This window comes from Canis aureus, chromosome 34, assembly GCF_053574225.1.
Source record: "Canis aureus isolate CA01 chromosome 34, VMU_Caureus_v.1.0, whole genome shotgun sequence".
Lineage (NCBI taxonomy): Eukaryota > Metazoa > Chordata > Mammalia > Carnivora > Canidae > Canis > Canis aureus.
The window spans coordinates 2,277,856-2,301,183 of NC_135644.1; the positions used below are offsets into that span (position 1 = coordinate 2,277,856).

Here is a 23,328-nt window from a genome sequence, read left to right on the forward strand (position 1 = left end):
CTGCCTCTCTTTCTCCAAAAAAAATAAAAATAAAAATAAAAAATAAAAATAAAAATAAATAAAAAAAAGAGAGAGAGAGAGGAACTCTGTACCACAAAACCAGAGAGATATTTACTTATCTTTTCTGCTAATAGTTCTAAAGCTTTGTTTTTTACATATAAGTCATTGGTTCACCTGGAATTTTTCTTTGTATGTAATATAAGGTAAGGATGCAATTTTGTCTTCTTTTTATATTTAGATAATTTTTCAGTATCATTTATTTAAAAAATACCACCTTCTTCCCTAATTTGGCAGAACATCTTAGTTATATACCAAAGTTCCATGTATGCATATGTCTGCTTCTGGCCCCTTTACTGCATTGTTTGATTTGTGCCTAAAGTAGCACCATGGTGTCTAATTACTACAGCAGGAGACCCAGATTCTAGCAGGACGATTCCTTCTCTGTGTTCTTCTGTCACTGGCTTTTTACATGTCTGTATAATTCTAAAATAATTTTATCAGTTCTAATTAAAATATACCCTGCTTGGATGCAGACTGCGATGGTACTGTGGCTAGAGATCCACCTGACGAGAATTGACAACTTTAAATATTGAATATTTCCATCCATGAAGATTGTATTATGTCCTTTATTTTTTTTTTTACTTTATATTTCTCCCCTTAGAGCTTATAAACATCTTCCATTAGACCTATTACTCATCAGTATTGGCTTTATTGTAAATAATGTTTTGTTTTTATTTGTCTTGTTGACAATTCTTGCTTGCATTTAGAGATGCAGTTGATTTTTGTTTTGATCACATGTCTGACCATTTTGTTAAATTCTAAATACATTATATTATGTGGAAATACAAAAGCAATAGTGTGCACAGAATGAGGAGCATAGTAGAGGGAACTCAGTTTTCTTGAAGAAGATACTTCTGGGCTGAGATTTTTAAAAAGCATTTTAAATTCTAAAAAAAAAGACAAGCTTGTAAAAGTTCGAAGTATAGTAAAGCACATAAAGGGATGGGACTCTATTCCGCTACCTCATCCTATGATAATAATGATTATTCTCAGTGTATCTTCTCAGACTTATTTTTCTCTCTCTTAATACTCCCTTTATGTATGTAGGTTGTTACTAAACAGGGATAATAATTTACATATTATTTTATTTTAAATAGCTATTTTGGACTTTTAAAATGTCAAATTGATGTACATTTTTATTATAACTCTAAACTATAATCCATTCCCTCATTCAGAAGCACTCTAGTTTAAGGATCATAAGTTTTATTATGACCCATAATACGATTCATCATAAGTCTTAAATCATCTACTGGAGTTTCTACTTACCCTAGAAAAAGGGAAAGTGCTTTGGACAACAGCACCAATCTCCTTGTCTGATCTGATATATTATACACAGTTCAGCACAATATTATGAACCAGTTTATTTCATGGCAAAACCTTTCTTTTTTTTTTTTTGATGCTATGCTCAAACAGTAACCTTGTCAAAAATAACAGAGTTCAACTTATCTTAATTCCAGCCCCAACCCTCACCAAACACACCCTTTTGTGCTAGTAATTCCCACTGCAACTACCATAACTAAACTGCTTATGGTAGCCCAGTAGTATTTCCTCTTCATTAATATTTCCTGTTTTCAAAACTAGATTTACCTCACTCTAGCTTTTCTATTTCCTCCTATTTTAGGTTTCATAGTTAGATTTTTCCTGCTTCAGTCTTTTTCTCTCAGAATGGTTTGAGTATTTTGCTATTGTTTTGCTTATGATCACCTGATACGATCTAGCCAGAATTTGCTCCTTTTATTCAAACTGATATAATTTTGAAAGATCTTTAAAAATGAGAAGTACCAAATTATATTATTTTAATTGTTTCCAAGTAATCTTGATAATGAATTCTTCTAAGTTAGTTTTCAAATATAAAACATTAAAAAAACTATTAATTATAGAATGATACTTAGGTTTTTCTGCACTGAGGCACTGGGATGGGAAAATCTTAATTTCTTCTTTTTCATAAAAGAAGAGACCTTTAAAACATTACCTATGTTTATGTTTAGAAATATATGTAAACTTTTATTTCACAAGATACTAGGTTTCCTTTTTTACCTGGCAAATATCAAGAAGATCATTGAGAAATTTAGAGAAAGGTGAGTTAATTATTTATGTGAGATATTTATCTTTGTTTTAATGATTTTTTTCAGTTCCTGATTTATGAGAGACTTGAATGACTTTTTATGACTTTTCTGATCAGAAAATAACCAATTAAATACAGAAATTGAAAGTTCAGGTCAAGTTAAATGCTTTTATGGTTATAATAACACTTCCCCTAATTTTAGAGAGCTCTGATCAATACATTATTTCTTTTATGAATACTACTTTGGCATATGTTTACCACTCTATTTTTCTCTTCCTCTTCAGAAATAGACATTTATCTAACTCTTTGATTAATACATAAATTTATAATGTTTGAATGTTTAGTATTCATGACCATTTATTAAAATTGCCATGACTTGATTTTGCTTATTTGTGCATACAAAAGTTAGTTACAAATTGGTCCTTTAAAAAAAAAAAAAAAAAAAGAAGGTCTTATTTATTCATGAGAGAGAGAGGCAGAGACACAGAGGGAGAAGCAGGCTCCATGCAGGGAGCCCAATGTAGGACTCGATCCCAGGACCCTGGGGTCATGCCCTGGGCCAAAGGCAGATGCTCAACTGATGAGCCACCCAGGTGCCCCCTGTAACTTCGTTTTTGATCTGTAATCTTATACTAATTTGCTGGGTCTAATTATAGACTCAATCACATATACATTACTTCTCACATATACAGTGTAAGTCCTAAACAGTGTCATATTGGTACAATATTTCACCATGTAATTTGTGTGAATTCAGTCATATTAATCAGGATTACCTGTTCTCCCTTTGTACAAATCTTAAAATTTATACAAGATTTTATAAAAAAGAACAGTATTTTTTCTTTTCTCCATTCCCAGTGATAAGTGGAAAATGAGGATCTTTAATAGAGTTGTGTCAAAAATGCTCTGTGCTCACCTTTCAATTGTTGGTATTTCTCATGGCTTTCTTTTGGAATTTCTCTTCGTAATTTTTCTGGGTACTATCACCACCTTCTGGGGCTTTTCCTTCATAAATAGTATTTTGTATGCTGATGACTCTGGTATATACAGATCATATCTCTTTCCCAAGTTCAAAATCTATGTTTACAAAATATTATCGATCATCCTATATGAATATATTACAAACAACACAAAGTCAACATATTAAAAATTGCTTCTTAAGTTTCTTGGTGAAACACACTGTTCCCTTTTAAATTCTGTTTGGATAGTGGCATTGCTGCTCATATAGTCTTAAGCAGGAACCTTTTTTGGTCCAGAAATAAACACCCAGGCCACATCTGAACTCTGAGAAAAGAGTTTCTACTCTTCTGTTGTCAAGATTTGTTAACCAAACCACTCTGTGATTTAGTTAATTCCATTGTAGTTCCGTTTCCTTAGCCATTGGCTAGTAAACCCTGGTGTTCTCCCTAACCTGCTCTTATAGTTAACTATTGATGTGTTCAAACTGATATGTAATGGCTCAAAACAATATTGTATTATTGTTCAGGTCGATGGACTCAGCTAGGCAGTTCTTACTTGGATCCTCTCATGCATTTCCAGTCAGATTTTAGATTGGATTGAAGTCTTCTAAAAGATTGACTAGGCTTAACATGCAGAATGACCCACCACACAGCTGACTGGTGGTGTTCTCCTGGGGCTCTTAAGCAGAGCGCGTACCTGTGGCCTCTCCGGGTAACTTGGACTTCGCCCAGCATGGCAGGTGAGCTCTGAGAAGTGTCCTGAGAGCAATTTTTACAAAAGGCAGGAAGCAAACGCACCAAGGCAGGTAAGGGCTATTCCCGAGAGTGACAAAATACCCTTTCTGTCCTGTTATATTGGTCAAAGCAATCAGAAGATGGTGGAAAAATAAACTCTGCTCCTCACTGGAGGCAAGGTCACCTTGTAGAAGAACATAGGAGATGAGAGATACTTCTGCGGCCATTTCTAGAAAATACAGTCTTCCATGACTTGCAAATCTGAGACTCTGGGTAAATCTACGAAAAGCTCGGTTGTTGAAAGATCAGTTGACGAATGACCTGTATTTTATTTTACCACTTTTGCCGATTTATCTAAAACTTACTTATTTAAATTATTTTTAAAATGTATAGTACTACTTAAGGGGCCACTGGAAGTTTTTGAATGTTTTGGAAATCCAGGGCTCTGGAGCCTTCAGACTCTTCCCCGTACCTCAGTCTTACCTTTTTATGCCCTCCTCTTCCCCACTCCTCCACTGATCCCCCTTTCTACTTCTCTTTTTTCATCTCCTATTCTTTCTGCTTCTTTCTGTCATCTCTCAGCCCGTCTGCCAGTCCTTGCAGTGGCGTCTCAAGCCTGTGCTCAGTATTGATAGTCTTTTCTGTCTTTCTCCCAGCAACTCCATTTACTCATTTTTTTTTTAAACATAACACTCCCATAGTACTTATCACATTGCTTATTTATATTATTTACTTTTTTATGTCTCTTACTAGACAGAGCAACTGGAGGTCAAAGACAGTGTCTTATTCATCTTTATAGCTCCATTACCAGGCTTGACTCAAAGTAGGCTATCAATAAATGTTTGCCTATTGAATTACTTATGATTCAGAAACATCTTTGATAGCTTTTAGTGCAGGTCCAGAAACAAGAAGATGAAATTTAACAGCAGTAAATATAAATTTCATTATTTAGGCTCAAATGGTTTGCTTTAGTGCATTTGTGAATGACTCTGCTTGTTGGCAATTCATGTGAAAAAATTCTCATGGGATTTTGGTAAATACAATTTCAGTATTAGGCATTAAAAAATATAGTGCAATGTTAGGCATGATGAAGACCCTGGAAATAATTTTGTTTAAGGAAATACATAAAAGAGAATGAATGAATGAATGAATGAATAAAATGTGTGACTTGAAGAAAACTTTGAGAAAATATCATTTTTTCAAACAACTGATAAGCTAGCATGTGGAGATGCTGCAAGTTATGGAGTATGTCTGTTTTGCTTATACATTGTGGATCTGGGGAAAGAACCAGAGAACAAGTTCAGGAACCCACTGAATTCACTGTGAGATGGACCTGAGCTGAAACTCAAATGGTCACCTACCCACCATACTCTGGCCACAAACCACATGATGTTTTAGGTCTTCTGGAAATAGGTCAGTTCAGAGCCAGGGTGCAATAGTCACAGAAAGGTCTGATTATTTCTTTTAGCCCAGTCTGCAGTTATAGGTCCCTTTGAGGAGCACTGGGAGAGTGATTACCAGTATAGATTTTGACTGTGTATTGGGATCCTTCCTCAAGGGGAAGACCTCTGTTTCATTCATGGGATTCTGGGTCTGATTTAAATCAGGAAATTGATTGAGGAGCCATGACTCCTGTTTTTATGATTGAGGTTAGACTTTTGTTTACTTGACCTAGAACTTTCCTGCTTATACAGATCAAGTAAGAATTTGGTGGGTTTTCCTTTCAGTTCTAAGAACACCATGATCAGTAAGCAAATGTCATACTAACTTGCGGTTTCTAACTTGCTCACTCTGGGCAATCTTGATCAGTGTTTTAGCCAATCAGTCGACCAAACTGTTAGAGACCTCTCTGATATCCCTAAACTGGAACGTTAGATGAAGAATCTGCTCAGCGAGTTCACTCAGTAAATTCAGCCTGATTTAGCTTTGTGTTCCTTCCGCCATTATCCCATACCCTTGGATGTCCATTCCCACACACGTTCTCTGGATTTCTGTCTGTTTAGAAAACTTAAGCAATACTTTTGGAATGTCAACACATCTCATGGGTCACACTGTACCACATGAGAACTATTGGTATGTTTTTAATCTGAATGCTAGTGAGCTCAAGATCCAGGGAGAGTAGATGTTTCAGTTTGAATCTGAAGGCAAGAAAAAAATAGATTGATTCAGTGCTAGAAGCATATTTCTTTAAGACTCAGTAAATTTACTTCTATAGAAAGTATTCAGAAGAAGAAGACAGGTGCTTGGGACCTTTGAGATGGCTGCATATCATCAGCTAGTTTCCCCTAACAAATACTTATTCAGCAATATGTGCAAGATGTACTTTATGCTAAAAAACAATGTGTTTTAATTTAAAGAGTCAACGGCAGAAGTGGGACTGTAAGAGCACTGAATTGGAGGATGAACCAAGAGGGGTGTAAGATTCTTTCAAGTGCTACAATTCTCAAAATGATACAGGAATGCAAACAAACTCGTTCTTTCTAATTCTGATGGCTCATTTCTTAATTCTTTATAACAAGTTGACACTTTAAGAAATACCACTTTTGGAAACAAAACACTAATTTACTTATAAATTATAAATGTGTTGCATTTGCAAAAATACCTAATTCAGCATAAAAAACAAGTAATTCAATTGAAAACTGGGCAGAAGACATGAACAGGCATTTTTCCAAGGAATTACAGATGGCCAACAGACACATGAAAAGATGTTTATCATCACTCATCTTCAGGGAATGCAAATCAAAACAACAATGAGATATCACCTTATAGCTGTCAGAATGACTAAAATAAAAAATGTAAGAAATGAGCGTTGGTGAGAATGTGGAGGAAAAGGTACCCCCCATGCATTGTTGGTGGAAATAAAAATTGGTGCAGCCATTGTAGAAAACAGTATAGAGTTTCCTCAAAAACTTAAAAATAGGGTAGCTCTATGATTCAGTAATCACACTTTTGAGTATTTACCCAAAGAATATAAAAACACTCATTCTAAAGGATGCATGCACCACTATGTTCATTGCAGCATTATGTACAATAGCCAAATTATGGCAACAGCCCAAGTGTCCATTAGTAAATGAATGGATAAAGAAGAGGTGGTATATATACAATGGAATATTATTCAGCCATAAAAGGAATGAAATCTTGCCATTTGCATCAACAACATAGATGGAGCTAATGCTAAGCAAAATAAGTCAGTCAGAAAAAGACAAATACCATATGATCTCACTCATATGTGAAATTTAAGAAACAAGTGCACAAAGGTAAAGAAAGAGACAAACCAAAAACAGACGCTAGAGAACAGATGGTTACCAGAGGGGAGATGGGTGGGAGGATGGGTGAAATACGTGCAGGGGATTAGGAGCACACTTATCTTGATGAGCACTGAGGGATGTACAGAATTGTTGAAACACTGTATACTTGAAACCAATTTAACACTGTATGTTATCTATACTGGAATTTGAAAAAGTGAATTGATGCTCTCAAAAAGAAAAAAAAACCCAAACTAATTAGGCCTACTTCTGGTGTATCTTAATGGGTTCAAGTATTTTCTTTCAGGCCAAAAATGTTCATAGAATTTTTAATTTTTTTCAGGTTTAATTTTAAAAAGTTAACTGAAAAAATGGGCTTGGGAAGTGACCTGAACTGTTTAAATAGGTTGACTTATGTTTCAAAAGGGACCATAGCTATAATTTTGGCAGAACCAAAAGAAAGAACACAGTATCTAGAACTGAATACTTTTTTTTTTTTTTTAAGATTTTATTTATTTGAATGAGAGAGAGAGATCACGAGCAGAGGGGAGGACAGGGGGAGAAGCAGACTCCCCAGTGAGCAGGGAGCCCGACATGGTGCTTGATCTCAGAACCCTGAGATCATGACCTGAGCCAAAGGCAGATTCTTAACCATTGGAGCCACCCAGGTGCCCCGAAACTGTTACAGAATTAGATGCATATTCTAGAAATTATTATCAAAAAAGACGTTTATGTTTTAAAAGCTAATAGTAGTAACAATAATCTGAGTCGATGTTTCCAAAATCAGTCAAGACAAAAAAAGAAGGGAATGAGGTGATAAAAGACCCAGCACAACTTCATTTTCTGTATGGTGCTGACAAGAGTAACTGCTTCATTTTTCACTTAATACTTAGAGAATATAGGCTGTCATGGGTTTCCAATGGTTAGTTTTTTCCTCTTTTCAAGAGTTACATTTGCTGGTATATACGAGACTGTGGAATTTTTATTTGTCCTTCTTGAGTTGTCCATTTTTAGTTTTCCTTATGGTAATGCACTCTCTCTATACCCACCATCTCCTTGTGGAATCCCATTTTATTTGATGCTGGTTACTGAAAATTCACGAGCACAGATACCTCTGCAGTGTGCTCCTCTATATTCCCTTACTCTGTTATATATTTATCCTCCACCATCACCCAGAAGAGTTTGAGTCATTGGGGAATATTTTAGTGTAGGAGAGGAAAATTAAATCTGTGTGCTACATGTGACTAATCTATGGGAAAGCACTCAAAAAGTAAGACCCTTTACAGAGACTTCTTACTGGTCTGCTCCACTTCCTTGTCTTTGCTTAGATCTGGGCCTCACTGACAGGAAGAGAATCTCAGGTTGCCTTTTCAAAGATGTCTAAATATAGTGATGGTAAAGTTATAAAGTTCGGAAATAAAATAGCCAGGCAAATATGAGTCAAGAAAACTGGGTTATAGATTTAATTTTGGGCAACATGGAATTAAGGGCCAAAACATCCTAGAGGATAGAAAAGAGATATAATATAGTCGTGAACATATTTGCAGGCAACAATATAGCTTTAACATAAATAAAGGAAAAACTGACAGAGCTACTAGAATAGGTAAATAAGTCAACAACGAGCAAAGGTTGTTTTAACATATTTCTCTGAGAACTTGATACTAGGAGAGAAATAAGCAAAGGTATTTGAATAATATCTTTTGCTTATATATACATTTATGCCCATCATGGAGGGAGAGAAACAGTCTCTCATGCACACATGAGATATTTATAAAAATCGACAAGAAACCCGTTCCTAAAGAAAGGTTCAATAAATACCCCAGATCCATTCCACGAAGAGTATACTGTCCCGGAAGCCCAAAGCTGGTGAACAAACCTTGCTTTAAAGAGGAGCTGAGAGGAAGAGGGGCACCTGCGTGGCGCTCTTGGCTCTTGGTTTTGGCTCAGGTCATGATCTCATAGCTCTGTGCTCAGTGGAGAGTCTGCTTGAAGATTCCCTCTCCCTCTTACCTCCTGCTCTCTCCCTCTCTCTCTCTAAAATAAATAAATACACAAATCTTAAAATATAAAAAGGATCTGAGAAGAAGAGTTATGAAATTCCTAGAAGAGTGAAGCACAGCTACGTCAGCTGTGTATTTAGGGTTTGTGCACTTTCTGTGCATGTGTTCTGTTTCAGTAATCATTTATTTAAAGGACTAGAAATTGCTCAGATTTTTAAAAAGTAGAATTAAATCCCACTGGAGTTTTGGTTGTGATTACATTTAACCTTGCAAATAATTTGGAAAGGATGAACATCTTTAAAAACTAACATTAATTTTGAAAAGTCAACCTTTTGACAGCAAACAGCTATTCCAAAACATGTAGCTTATAGGAGCTATATTATCTTAGAATGGCATTCTTAAAATCATAGAACTTGATTATTTTGTGTTCTCGATATTGGATCACTTAAATGATCCAAATGTTTTGGTTAATGCAATTGTTTAGATAGATCATGGTACAGATAGATGAGTTCAATGTTGTAGCTTTTATCGATCCATTCGAACTCCTATGAATGGGAAGTCAATATCAGCATTTTATTTACTGAATATATTTGAGTAAAATTGCAAATAGACCGCATGTTGTATCAAAGACGAAACTTAATTTATATTTTCTGCATTTCTTACAGAAAGAGGTTGATTTTATTGTCAACCAGATAACAGGCCGTACCCTTATAGTTTGCTTATTTTACTACTGACTTGAAGGATATTTTAAATTTTAAAAAATGCCTGTCGTGGGCATATCTATCCAAGAGGCTTGTTTATTTCTTTACACAAAGAACGTTTTTGAAAGTAAGATTAGAAAACAGTAATAAAGCGATCACAATATCAGAAACAACTAGCAGAGCTTTCACAGATTGGGTAGGAAATGAATCGGTTGCTTCTCTCTGTCACTTCTGAGAGTGTAGTTCTTTTATGAGTTCAGAAATCTATTCAGCATATCATCCTGATTATAATAGTAAATTCCTGTTTATCATACTAGTTACACACCATTTAAAGAATAATTACATATATTATTTGTAGCTTGTTTCTCTGGTTAAATTTGATTTGCAATTTCAGATAACACAAATATCTTAATTTCTAAATGCAAAGAAGAATGTGTGCCTTGTGTTCTTTTAACATACTTTAGAAAATGGTGGTGGTCTGTTCTTTACAAATGTCTTTTCAACGTATAGTAATGAGTTTGTAAAGAGCTGTTATTACCAGGAGAGATGCTAGCTTGATCCAGATGATAGGATAAATATAATTAGTATAATTTTAATAATTAGCTTCTCTGGTTGATTGTTACTTAAACCACCTTAAATAACCCCGATCTACATATTTTTTCTTCTTAAGAATTCTCTTTTTTAAAATGTGTGACTGGAATCTATAATACTTGTTGCATTGCATTCATGACGGACAGAACGAAGTTAATTCAGTTTCTCTTAATTTCTCACTTCTCTACGTTTACAAATAGTTGCTGATATGAAATTCAGTTTCCTTTAGTTTTTGGTTAGAATTTTCTGCTGTGGGTTACTTAGTTGATCTATGATGGGCGTATGTGGTACTTTTTTCATCTTTTCTAGGGAGAGGTATGAGCAAATCACCTGGGCACTATTCAAGTCATCCTTCTTCTGTTGTCTTGAGAAAGGGGTTATAATATAAATATGTTTTATTTAGATGCCCAATGCCTGGGCTCAATCCTCATGGAGGGGATTGGGATTCTTGGGTTACCAGAACCAGCTGAGACCCCATGCCACTGTGGGTGGATTCATCATTTCATGGATGAAACGAGAGGTTAGCCTTGAGGATAGTGCTTTAGGGCATCCTCACGATGCCATGGTGTTCTGCACAGGTACAGGCCCTTATGAAAAAGTTGGGGAGGAAAGCAATGTCATTTAGTGTTAGGCTCTTCCTTCTCCCAGAACCTCCACATCTGTTTTATCTCTTACTAAAAATGGAAATATCATACTGTTGAACTTTTCTCTTTTCGATAATTTTTTTTTCCAGTTGTTGGTGAACTTTCTAGAAAATGAAATTTCCAGAAGTGGATGTCGAAACCAGCCTGTTAACTGTGTCAAGTAATTTTTTAAGACCCAGTTAATTTTATATTTAACCTGCGTCTTATACGTTGACTAATCGAATTTAGATTAAATGCGTGTCTCAAATTTGTTTTGAAGAAATAAGTACCTGCTCTTCTATTGTATTTTCTCTTAAAAAAAACCCTAAATTGGAATTTTGATGGCACACGTTTAAAGCTGAAGTACTTCTGATTCAGGAATATGTCATTTAGTATCTTTAGGCAAAGAGGTGTGTTTTGATGAGTGATCAGAAAAGTTTGATGTGGTTTCAAAGCATTGCTCCAAACATCAATATTCCAGGCAACCAGAAGATGTCACTATTGTGTGCAGAATGTATAAAAGAAGGTGGGAGAAAAGCCAATAACTTTTGTATAGTTCCATTCTGTCTCTCCTAATCTTGCTAAATTTCCTCTGGAGCTCTTTGAAAGAAAACACTGGGGTGAAACATTGTCTTCAAGTTGACAGGCAGGGAAAAAATTACTACATTCATTGGACGGGCATGCCAGTCAGTCATCCTCCTACATCTTTTCATTTGAAAAAAAGAAATTAAAGTACCTTGGCAGAAAAGTTCCACCTCAATTAATAATTTTGTATGGTGCTAAGAGAGAATTAATAACCACACGTATATTTGTTTTACGCTGGCAAAAAAGAGTGTGTCTATCATAAGTAAATTTAGTAGACATTAATTAAGAAAAATCAAACTGTTTTTGCAAATGCCTGTGATTAAAATAATAGTTCATTTAAAGCAGAGCATAAGCTGCCAAAATATATGTTTTAATGTAAGATTAATGCGTGTCTCTTAGAGAATACATTCTTAAACAATTCTCCAACAAATTAGACAAACTAAAAAATTCTTTTTATAATGAAAGTGATGGCATCCCCGTACTTGGTGCCATGAGGGACGTTTATCAGAGTTGACTTCAGTTCTTGCAAAGTTAGTTTTCTGTTCAGGCAAAAAACAAACAAACAAAAAAACAAAACAAAAACCCCAAACCCCAAGCTGGGTGGGAGCTTGTTTGTGGGTGAAGAGCTTCCCAGCGCATAGTTACTGTAGGAGCACACGGGGACGGAGGGCAGGTGGACGTGAACTGGACCCCACGTGCCTGAAAGGCCTAGAAACTGATGTGGTCTGAACAGCTGCACTTAATCCGGGTCACTGGTTGGTTTGACAGGCGGGTGTCGAAGGCCAGGCAATTAGACAGCAACAGAAATAATTCCCACAGAGCACACGAGTGAGTTATTTTTTTATTTTTCATGAAATGTTTTGTTGTTTTACCCTTCCCTTCATTTAGTCCCTAATCGAAGTCTCCCTCTAGGAAATGTATCCTATGCTTTGGGAGAGAACTTGAGAAAGTCTGAATCTAAAAAGCATTCCCTTATCTAAGTTAGTGAAAACAATCACTAAATCTTTTTCCAAACTATGTACAATTTTAAGTTCTTGGAGACTTTATATTTAGCTAATGCTTATCAAGTGCCTAATGTGCACCGGGTATTATTTCAAGTGCTTTGCACAGAAGGTCTCCTCTTAACAAATCTGTCGGGTGGGTCCTAATGTGGAAACACGGACGAGGAAGCCGGTGAAGCTGTGTTACCAGGCTAACGAGGGGCAGAGGCGGCGCTCGGACCCCGGCATCCGACACTGGGGATGCAGCTTTAACCACGTTGTTCCATATTGCTTCTCTAAAATGTATGAGGCACACCCTTTAGGTGTGGTTAACTGTATCATCATATTTGTCATTGCAATTTTCTTTTTTCTTTTTTTTTTTTGTCATTGCAATTTTCTGCTGAGAATTCAGGGCAAGTGCAAAGAAGAGTTTTCATGATCTTCCCCATCCTACTAACATAGCTGGAAATAATTGATCCTGTTAAACTCTGGACACTGACTTTATTTTTTCTATTCATCCCAACCTATCTCGAATATTTAGAAGAGCTAGGGAACATTTAATCTTTCTTCCGTATGTAGTTTTCTATTTTTTTTAAGATTTTATTTATTTATTCATGAGAGACACAGAGAGAGGCAGAGACCCAGGCAGAGGGAGAAGCAGGCTCCATGCAGGGAGCCCAACGCGGGACTCAATCCCGGGTCTCCAGGATCAGGCCCTGGGCTAAAGGCAGATGCTCAACCACTGAGCCCCCCGGGTGCCCTGTAATGGCAGGATTTCCTTCTCTCGTGGCTGAGTAATATTCCTGTGTGTGTGTGTGTGTGTGTGTGTGTGTGTGTGTGTGTGTGTGTCAGCCCAAAACAATTTCCTGTTCCTCTCACCTGAGCCCTGAGTGGAGTCAAAGCCATGTCTGGACAAGGGGTGCTTCAAGATAGGAGGGCAATCTTCTCACTCCTCCTTCTCCATCATGCACATGGCAGCCCCAAAGCTGAGCAGGGCTAAGGACAGGGTTCTCCAACCCCCAGCATCCTGACTGGTGACCAGCACCCTTCTTGTCATTGCCTTTCACCCACCTTAGTCTTTGTTGGGCTTCCCATCAACTCTCAGAACTGTGTGGGGTTTCCCTGGGGCCTTGTGGGGGCTGAGACCTCATGAAAGACTCCCCTCTTCCCATTCTTGTTTCCTGGAGTGGAGGGATCACCTGCACTGAGAATGAGACAGTTTGACACAGATCACAAAATAAAAATCTTCATCGTCTTCATCATCAGCTCATCTGTTGATGGACACCTAGGTTGTTTCCCTTTCTTGGTTATTGTGAATCATGCTGTGATAAACCTGAGCATTCAGATAGCTTTTTGACACTCTGTTTTCCTGTCCCATGGACGTACACCCAGAAGTGAGATTGCTGGATCATATGGTAGTTCTATGTCTAATTTTTTGAGGAACCTCCCTACTGTTCTTCATAGTGGCTGCACAAGGGTTCTTATCTCTGCACGTCCTTACCCACACTTGTCATCTCTTGTCTTCTTGATGACACCTTTCTAACAGGTGTGGGGTGATACCTCACTATGGCTTTGATTTGCACTTTTCTGACGATCTGTGATGGTGGGTGCACCCTTCCATAGCTCAGCTGCTAGAGTGGGGGACGTGGACTGGACGCGTGAGGCATTTGTTTTAATCATGTGTAACGCTTTAGACTACAGGAAAATCCCAATTCAGATGCCTTACTTCTTATGAAATGTATTACGATGTGATTTTGAATAGATAGATTAGTATATTATACTAAGTATAATATAAGTATTTATTAAATACTTGTCATCTTATTATCAGATCAAAGAGCTCAATGAGGTATATGTGACGGTAAAACTTTCTTATTTATTTGAAAAACAAAACAAAACCAAAAAAATCGTCTCTTATAAACCAGAATGGAAGGGGCAGGGATTGCGCTTATTTCTATCTTGTAGGTCTACAGAATATATAATTCTCATTGCTTCTTTCTGTTTCTAGAGTAGATAACCTCGAGTAAGCAGTGTAGCTCCTTATAAAATTTTTGGTCTAGTCGGGGAAACAAGTCATCACTCTCTTTCTGTATATCTATAGATTTATGAGAGTATAATTAATTATCCAAGGGGAAAAAAGATAAAGCTAGATGAATTATATAGACCATCAGATTTTTCTGCATTCAGGGGCGAGGGAGAGCTTGCTGTAGACCAAGGAAATCTGAGAAGATTTTGTGGGTGATAGGGAGCTTGGGCTGGGCCTTGGGAAGTTGGTAAAGTTTAAAAAGAAGAAGAAACAGCCAAAGGGACTTTCCATACAGAGGCAGGTGTAGAGCGCCAGCACTGGATAGGGACGGTAGTAGAGGAGTCTGGTCAAGTTAAAAGTTTCTGGGAGATAGCTTTTGGTTGACTTAACGCAAACCAATTTCTATTGGCAGAAATCCTCTTTCGAGTACACATGATTCTGGTAATAAGGTCTAGGATTGCCTTGGGTTAAAGAATTTCATATTAATTCCATTCAGTACTACTGAAGGGAAAAAAATTCTCTTTTTATTTCATTTTCCCATAGGAGAAGAATATATATTTCCTATCAATTAAATTACCCTGGTAATTGAATTTTATATGTGTGCTCAATAATATATAGTTCCAATATTTCTGGGATTACATTTGTGATAAAATTTGCTCTGAAACAGAATCCACTAGAACCATCATGGCTTAAGAATTGATAAGGCTAATGCTTTTTCCTCTATATCAAGGATACTGTTTGAACAGTGTCTTTTTGGAACTGGAGGAGATATTAGAGTACAAAGTGTGAAGACATTTATGGAGTTTTCCTGAAAAAAGGGATTCTATTAATCTAATACCGCTCTTAAATACTATAATGACAAAATGACATTCTCTGAGCGAGGGAGACTTTTTGATATAAAAATAGAATTAACCTAAGGAGTAGAAAACAAGTTTCCATCTCTAACTTGAAATTTGACATGTATGTTTCTGTTATAGGGAAGAGTTTCCATTTTATTTCATGGCTACATAATTAGAAATATATACGGTAGAAATAATTTTGATAAATGACAACATAGTGCTTGTTACAGTTGGGTTGTACATACTAAATATTAACAAATTTTGAGAGCAGCTGATAAATTGAAACAATTTTTAAGGGGGTGATTATATAAATTTTTTTTTGTCAAAATAATTGCAAGACTTGAAAAGGGATCTTTTTTGATGGAGTAAAAAATTTTTGTCTGGTTCTCAAAAGCAGATTTTAACAAACTATTTTTCTCTGATAGTACTCAATAAAATTTAGTTAGATGCTTCAGTGAAGGCTGGAATGGTTACACAGAATGCCATATTTTGAGAAATTGGTTAGTTTATCCCAATTTAAGTATGATTACAAGCAAGTGTGATTTTAAGCATATTTTTCTTAGCTAAAAATTGATAGAAATTTAAATATTCAAAAACTTTTATCAACATCCAGTCAGGAAGTTATTCTTAAAATCATACTTATCTTTAAGATAGTTGCCGTGATAAGTCACAGCACCAATTCTGTTAAATTATACTCCACTTAGACTTTTTTGATGGCCATTAAATGTTAGCAACTGTGGCACTTACAGAAAGTATCTTTTGGGGGAACCTGGGTGCTCAGTGGTTGAGTGTCTGTCTTCGGCTCAGGTCGTGACCCCAGGGTCCTGGGTTCGAGTTCCACATTGGGCTCCCTGCAGGGAGCCTGCTTCTCCCTCTGCCTGGGTCTCTGCCTCTCTCTCTCTCTCTCTCATGAATAAATGAATAAAATCTTAAAAGGAAAAGAAAAAGCATCTTCTGGTGTTTTGAGGACTGTTACAGTCCTTGATGTTCAACAGTCATATGAACAGAGACTTTGTAGGACCAGAAGCAGAAATCAGATCACCATTTGCTCTCACTCTGTTGGAAAAATATAAAAAAGGGTTATTAGGGATCTTGTCTATGGTGATGGTATTACAGGTTTTAGCACACCCTCAGTAAATATAGTAGCTGTTCCTCTTAAGTGTAGCTTATTCTACCCTTTTCTGAAATCTCTGTAGATTTTATGCCTGGTTAAATATCTTTTATTTTCTAGTATTTTTATTCGACCCTGCTGACTGTCTTTTCCATTACATTTGTATGGGTTGGATATATGGCCTGTGGTCTCTATCTGTTCTCCTATCTAATCATTTTCCTTAATCACATGGATATTTGTTTTCCTATATCCATAGTGTGTGGGGGTTTCAATGAAAGTCGTTAAATTCACTTTCTGTGCCTAGCTCCCTGCGAGAACAAGAACATAGACACACACACACACATACACACACACACACATACACACACACACACACTTCCTCCCCTTATGAGATGGTTTACCAAAGTTTGGCTAAAAAGAAACTCAACTCACTTTGATTTTAGTGGAAGTTGGTGATCGTGGGGATTTCCTGAATATTCAGGAAGAATTATGAGGCACACATGTCTGCTAGGGGGAAAGCTCCAGATCCTGGCCTTTCGTTTCCACGTGGAGAGATGTCATGGAGTGTAAAATGTCCAGCTTCCGAGAGAGTAGCCCAACCTGATGACTTTGGGAGAAGAGATGGAGCAACTTGACTCTTTCTCGCTCTGTCTCTCATCATCTTCAAGTCTGGCTGCCACAAAGTGCGTCACTGGGGTCCCTTTCTGGCTGCCTTTGGTTGGAAACCTGAAATAGGCCCAATCTGCTTTTGCCTGAAGACACATCTGTCTTATGGGGGGGGGGGGGGTGTGTGGAGAAGTATCAAGATACTTGGCAAAATTCCAGGCCCCAAACCATGATCTCCAATGTTTCATGAGAACCAGAAGTGATATTTAGTGTGAAACTTGAGTCCATCTCCCAGTTGTTTTCAAACCTATGAGAGGAAGAGCGAGTATTATTTATTTGACTCCTTTGAGCCCCTAATTATCCCAACATGCCCCCTCGCCACTTTTTTTGGTTTTATTTCACATGATAAACACTATTTCACATGATAAACACTAAAGGTCTTATTTTCACCTCTCTGGGAGAAATGTTTTGTTCTCTCAGCACTTTTTCCCTGGCTCTAAATGTTAAATTTAACTCAGGAGAAATGAAGTACTATTAAAAATCTCTAATGTATGGCCTTGGAATATGAAGCAATTCCAAAAGAATCACAATTTTAAGTTTGTTCATTACCAAGTGCATGGAGAGTGACTCTTTAAAAGTGATTTAAATTTTTTAGGATTTTATTCATATTTTATGTTTAATATTAGTTCAACTCACAAATTGTAGCAAACTTTGTCATGTAATTTCACAAAAAGAGTTTGGTCCTTAGACAAATTGAAAAGTGACTGTGATGAATTAAAATATTTTCCATACTTTTATAATGACTTTTCATTTTTCTTTCTGCATTTCTGTCTATATTTCTCTTAGGGATAGAGATTTGAGGAGTCTCCTTATGCTTAGAAAATGTAGGGAAAAAAGTAGAGTGGCTGTCATATATTTCAGTTTGCCAGGTAAAGTTTTGGTATATGCTTGTTGTCTCAGTATAATTATTAGTAATAGTTCCCTTCACTCTGGAAATATTAGTTAGGATGATAAATTATATGATCACCCCAAGAACAAGATACATAGTTACTGGTATTTGTGTGTGTCATCCTACTTTTAGGTGCTTTAGTGTTATTTGTTTCATTAATATATCTAAATATTAATTAAAAAAATTTGTTAACTCGAACTGAAATTTGTTGCTGTTTTTTCTATAGTTTTAATATTAATTTTTAAAGTGGAGACAGTAATAATATGCACTACCTCGGATTAGTAAAAGGAATTAGTCCAGCTATCTGTGTATCCTCTAGCACAGATTAATTAATATCTCCAAATTTTAATTTAAATTCCAGTGAGTTAACATGCAGTGTAATACTGATTTCTGATATAGAATCTAGTGATTCACCACTTACCTCCAACACCCAATGCTCATCTCCCCAAGTGCCCTCCTTAATGCCCATCACCCATCTAACCCATCCCCCTGCCCACCTCCCCTCCAGCGACCCTCAGTTTGTTCTCTAGGGTTAAGTCGGCTTCTTGGTCTGCCTCTTTCCCCCCCACATGTTCATTTGTTTTATTTCTTAAATCCCACATATGAGTGAAATCATATGGTATTTATCTTTCTCTGACTGACTTATTTCACTTAGTATAATACCCTCTAGCTCCATCCAAGTCATTGCGAATGGCGAGATTTCATTCGGTTTTAATGGCTGAGTAATAATCCATTGTGTATATTGCATATACACCATGTATATATGTACAACAATATACGGTATATATTACATAGTGCCTCTTTATCCCTTCATAAGCCGATGGACATTTGGGCTCCTTCCATTGTTTGGCTATTGTAGATAATGCTGCTATAAACATCAGGGTGCATATATCCCTTCAAATCAGTATGTTTGTATCCTTTGGGTAAATACCCAGTAGTGCAATTGCTGGGTCATAGGGTGGCTCTATTTTTAACTTTTTGAGGAACCTCCACACTGTTTTCCAGAGTGGCTGTACCAGTTTGCATTCCCACCAACACTGTAAGAGGGTTCCCCTTCTCTACATCCTTGCCAGCACCTGTTTCCTGTGTTGTTCATTTTAGCCATTTTAATAGATGTGAGGTGATATTTCATTGTAGTTTTGACTTGCATTTCTCTCATGATGAGTGAGGCTGAGCATCTTTTATGTGTCTGTTGGCCATCTATATGTCTTCTTTGGAAAAATATGTAGTCATGTCTTCTGCCAATTTTTAACTGGATTATTTGTTCTTTGGGTGTTCAGTTTTACCAGTTCTTTATGTATTTTTGGATAATTTTGGTTTCCCTTGCCTCAGGAGACCTATCTAGTAAGAAGTTGCTACAGTCTATGTCAAGTTGCTACAGCCTGCTTGAGATTCTCTCTCCCTCTCCCTTTGTCATTCTCACTTGTGTGCTTGCTTGCTTTCTTTTTCTAAAATAAATAAATCTCAAAAAAAATAAAGTCACCTGACTTTCAGAGTGTTGGTAAAAATGTCTGACTCTTAAGATGAAATGTTCTGGTGCTAAAATAACAAAAGTTATCCCTTTTTTCTACACTTGTACTCATGTTGAATTCTTTTAGCAGTTATTAAGAAAGTATTTTTTTTGTAGTAAGAGATCAAGCCACATTGTATTTTAATATAAGACTAAGTTGTTTAATAAACTGTGGCTTTAAACCGGCAAGAAAATGACATGGAGTTTTTGGAGAAATGTGCTTCCTTTATCGTATAGCACTGAGACAGAATAGTGGCGGAAGTTAATGTATAAGTAAGGTAAAGAAAAGGTCAATTTTCATATTAACCTCATTTAAATATTTCACAGTAGTTCAAATAGAGAAGTTTTGGAAGAATTAATTCATCATGGGATTCAAAACTCAAAAGAACTAACAATGTAATATGCATGTATGTGTGTGTGTTTACCATATTTACGTCTTGAGAAGATGTTGCCCCCAAATTCTGCCTTTATATGTAATGACTTTAATCAGTTAGTTTTAGTAAATGTTTAAATAAATACACAATAAATTATTTTTGATGTTAATTTTTTTGTTATTCACTATTAAGTAGTCTATTAAAATAATACTTTAGTATTATTAACAGTGAAGTTGTTTAACCTGTTAAAAAAACATAACAATAATGTTGAATGAGGTTGCAGCATCATACCCCAAATCAAAGAAGTCAGTTTAGTAACACTTATGTGTAGTGAAATCTATCATTGACAATGTAGATTCAGAAGACATTCAACATATCAATTTTTTTCAGTTTAGTTTGAATATTTTAAAATTTGTTTTTGATTAGAAATTTATATTTTAATTTATGTGGACATATTTAAGATGAAATTATTTGTTAAGAATAGGATTTAGTAAATATTATTTCCTTTGAAGAGAGTTCATTATATGGATGTTTGATAAAGTGCCCTGAAAGACATGACTTCTTTCTAGAACTGAAATATATAGAATTATATATATTAAAAAAAAATATATATAAATATATAGATTATCATATGAATGATAATGATTTTGTCTTTTATGGTAGAGATGTCAGACTGCTTAAATTTAAATCTTAGCTCATTGCCCAAATAGTTTTATAACCTCAATTAAATTACTTAACTCCTGTAAACCTTATTTTTTTTTGTCCATAAAATGTGAATATCTTATAGAGCTGTTCAAAAGATTGAATAACAACATATATGTGGAACATCCAGCACAATACTTAGTATATATAAAGCTGCATAAGCGATAATAACTATTGCTTTTAAAATATTTATTTACTTACTTTAGAGAGAGAGAATGAGAACTTGAGTTGGACGAGAGGCAGAGGGAGGGAGACAGAGAATTTCAAGCAGACTCCCATGTGGGGCTCAATCTCACAACCCCGAGATTGTGACCTGAGCTGAAATCAAGAGTCCAACAGTTAACAGACTGAGCCACCCAGGCACCCCAATGATAATTATTGTCATCCTTTTATTAGTAATAATCATTTCAATTTGTATCTCTATTTATATCTCTTGAGTTATGCTTTTTTTTTGTTCCATGTTTTTACGACTGTTTTGATCACTTCTTTGTCACCTCATTAGTGAGGGAAGGATTCTTGCCCTAGAATTGCCCTAGGATCATGGGGAAGGCCAAACAAATGGCTACTAATTACATACTTGGGTATTATCCACATGGCCTTCCCCTTCTGTCTGGACCGATGAGACAATAGCAGTTTATTAGTCCCATGTGCTCACCATCTGATGGAGGAGGATACCACACACCATGTGCCAGAGGATGGTGATCTTAGGAACAGAGGAATAAGTGGAGGGCTGAGGGAGCAGGCTTTGTAGTAACCAGAGGGTGAGATGACTCTGGGGTCCTGTGGGAGGATGTGATTGGCTTGTTCCGGTAATTCTGCAGGCTGGTGGTGAAATGAAGCCTGGGATACAAGAATAAGCAAGCATGATGCCTGGTTTTCATGATGAGTTTGTTTGGCGAGGGGATTTGATCTCTGAGAGCAGAGTGGAGCAGGGAACTGTGGTTAGGCCATTTGAAGCCTTGGGATCAGATGTCAGGGCAACACGTAATATTTATTTCAGGCCTTAAACCACAAGGACACTGGTTTAATGCCAGAGCTGGATATTAAGAGGATTTAGGTTATTAGTATCAATAAATCCACATTATAGCTAACATCAAACGATATGGGGGGGGAGAGGAAAAGGCCTTCAATTCATATCATAAAATATACTTAAATCAGTTTCTATGGACTCAGGTGGTAGTTTTGGTTTAAAATAAAATTTCTGTCAAATTTACAAAAGTTATTGTGTCTTTTTAAAAAATATATCAGCTATTCTTTACATTTTGTGTTTCTAAGCTTTGGGCTGATGTAGTCACTGTGTATTTTCAGTTTAAGTGTTTCTGGGTGTGATTACAAGGAAACACATTATACCAATGTTCTATAATCTAAATGAATACCAACTTGCTGAAGTAAAATTTAAGATGGGTGTTTTAGTTCCTTAAGTACTATTTGGTTATCTCTTTTATGTGCTTTCATTATAATTGTCATCACACAATATATATGGTGTGGTAAAATAGAGACTTAAGGAATACTATTCTTTGATAATTATTCTCTTAATTCCACATAGCCCCAGGTTATTGACTTAGAATGGGTTTTATATAGAATGCCAATTTTAAGCTCTTTTCGTAAATGCTTAAAGTTTTTCATTACTAGTTATGGAATCATAAATTTCTGATTTCTAAATTACTTCCTCTGTTGGGTTTAGAAAGCTGAACTAAATCTTTCAATTATTGGAATACCATTTTGGTAAATGTTAATGAAATTCTATAAGACCCCTAACTTAGCCCCAGTTTATTAGATCCATTATAACTGACAATGACAATGAGCGTACTTAACATAATTTAACATTTATAGTATTTGAACTAATATATAATACTAATATATAATATTTGAACTAATATAATATTTGAACTAATATATATAATATATAGTATATAATACTTTATAATTAGTTTGAACTAATAAAGTGATGTGAGTTTTACAAAGTCCACAAGGATAATGCCCAAGTATGTAATTAGTAGGCATGAGTGTTGACTGTTGACTGGTAATTTATCATATTTTTCTAGTTATTAAGTTATCCTTTCCTTGGACTTGAAAATAAAATGTTACAAAGAGAAAAAGAATTAGGAATACTATTAAAATTCTTGATCTGTCTGTGGGGTAGAAACTGCTTGCTGCCTGTTCAATATTCATACTCTCCTTTTTTTCTTTATTTATAGAGTCCTGATTGTGTGTCTTACAGGAGTTCACATCTTCCCACATTCCTCCGCAGGTAGATGGAGATGGCTAAAAAGATCTAAGGCAGGTTACCAAACTTTCTCTGTTATAGAACTTTTAGTGTCTTAGTAATTTTTTCATGCTGCTCTTAAGCCAAAAGAAATATCTAACAGTTTGATCCAAACAATTTAATAGATATCTATGTTCTAATATAAAGTAGTATCCATTTGAAAAAATATAAGTAAATTAAGAGAAAAACTATTTTTATTATGTTCTTGACCAACCAAACATTGCATAATGGGAGGTTTGTGCCTTGAATCCTGTGCAACTTTTCAAATCTTGGAATCACATTGGACCCTGTTGCCCTCGTTTTCTGTTCGACATTGATTTGCGTATGGTATTTGCTTTCTTTTTAACAATAGCATTGTCAAAATCCCAGCTTTTCAAGGATATGTCATTTCAATTAACCAGGATCGA

The 23,328-nt window shown here is 35.9% G+C and overlaps 1 long non-coding RNA gene across 1 annotated transcript in view; it reads left to right on the plus strand.

Annotated features, from left to right (window-relative positions):
- The window catches only part of LOC144304692 (uncharacterized), a 55,377-nt gene extending 32,438 nt beyond the window's left edge, over positions 1 to 22,939 (plus strand). The window contains exon 3 of the long non-coding RNA XR_013371627.1: positions 22,854 to 22,939. This is a non-coding gene — a long non-coding RNA (uncharacterized LOC144304692). The remainder of the gene's footprint in view (positions 1 to 22,853) is intronic.
- The last annotated feature ends 389 nt before the right edge of the window (positions 22,940 to 23,328 follow it).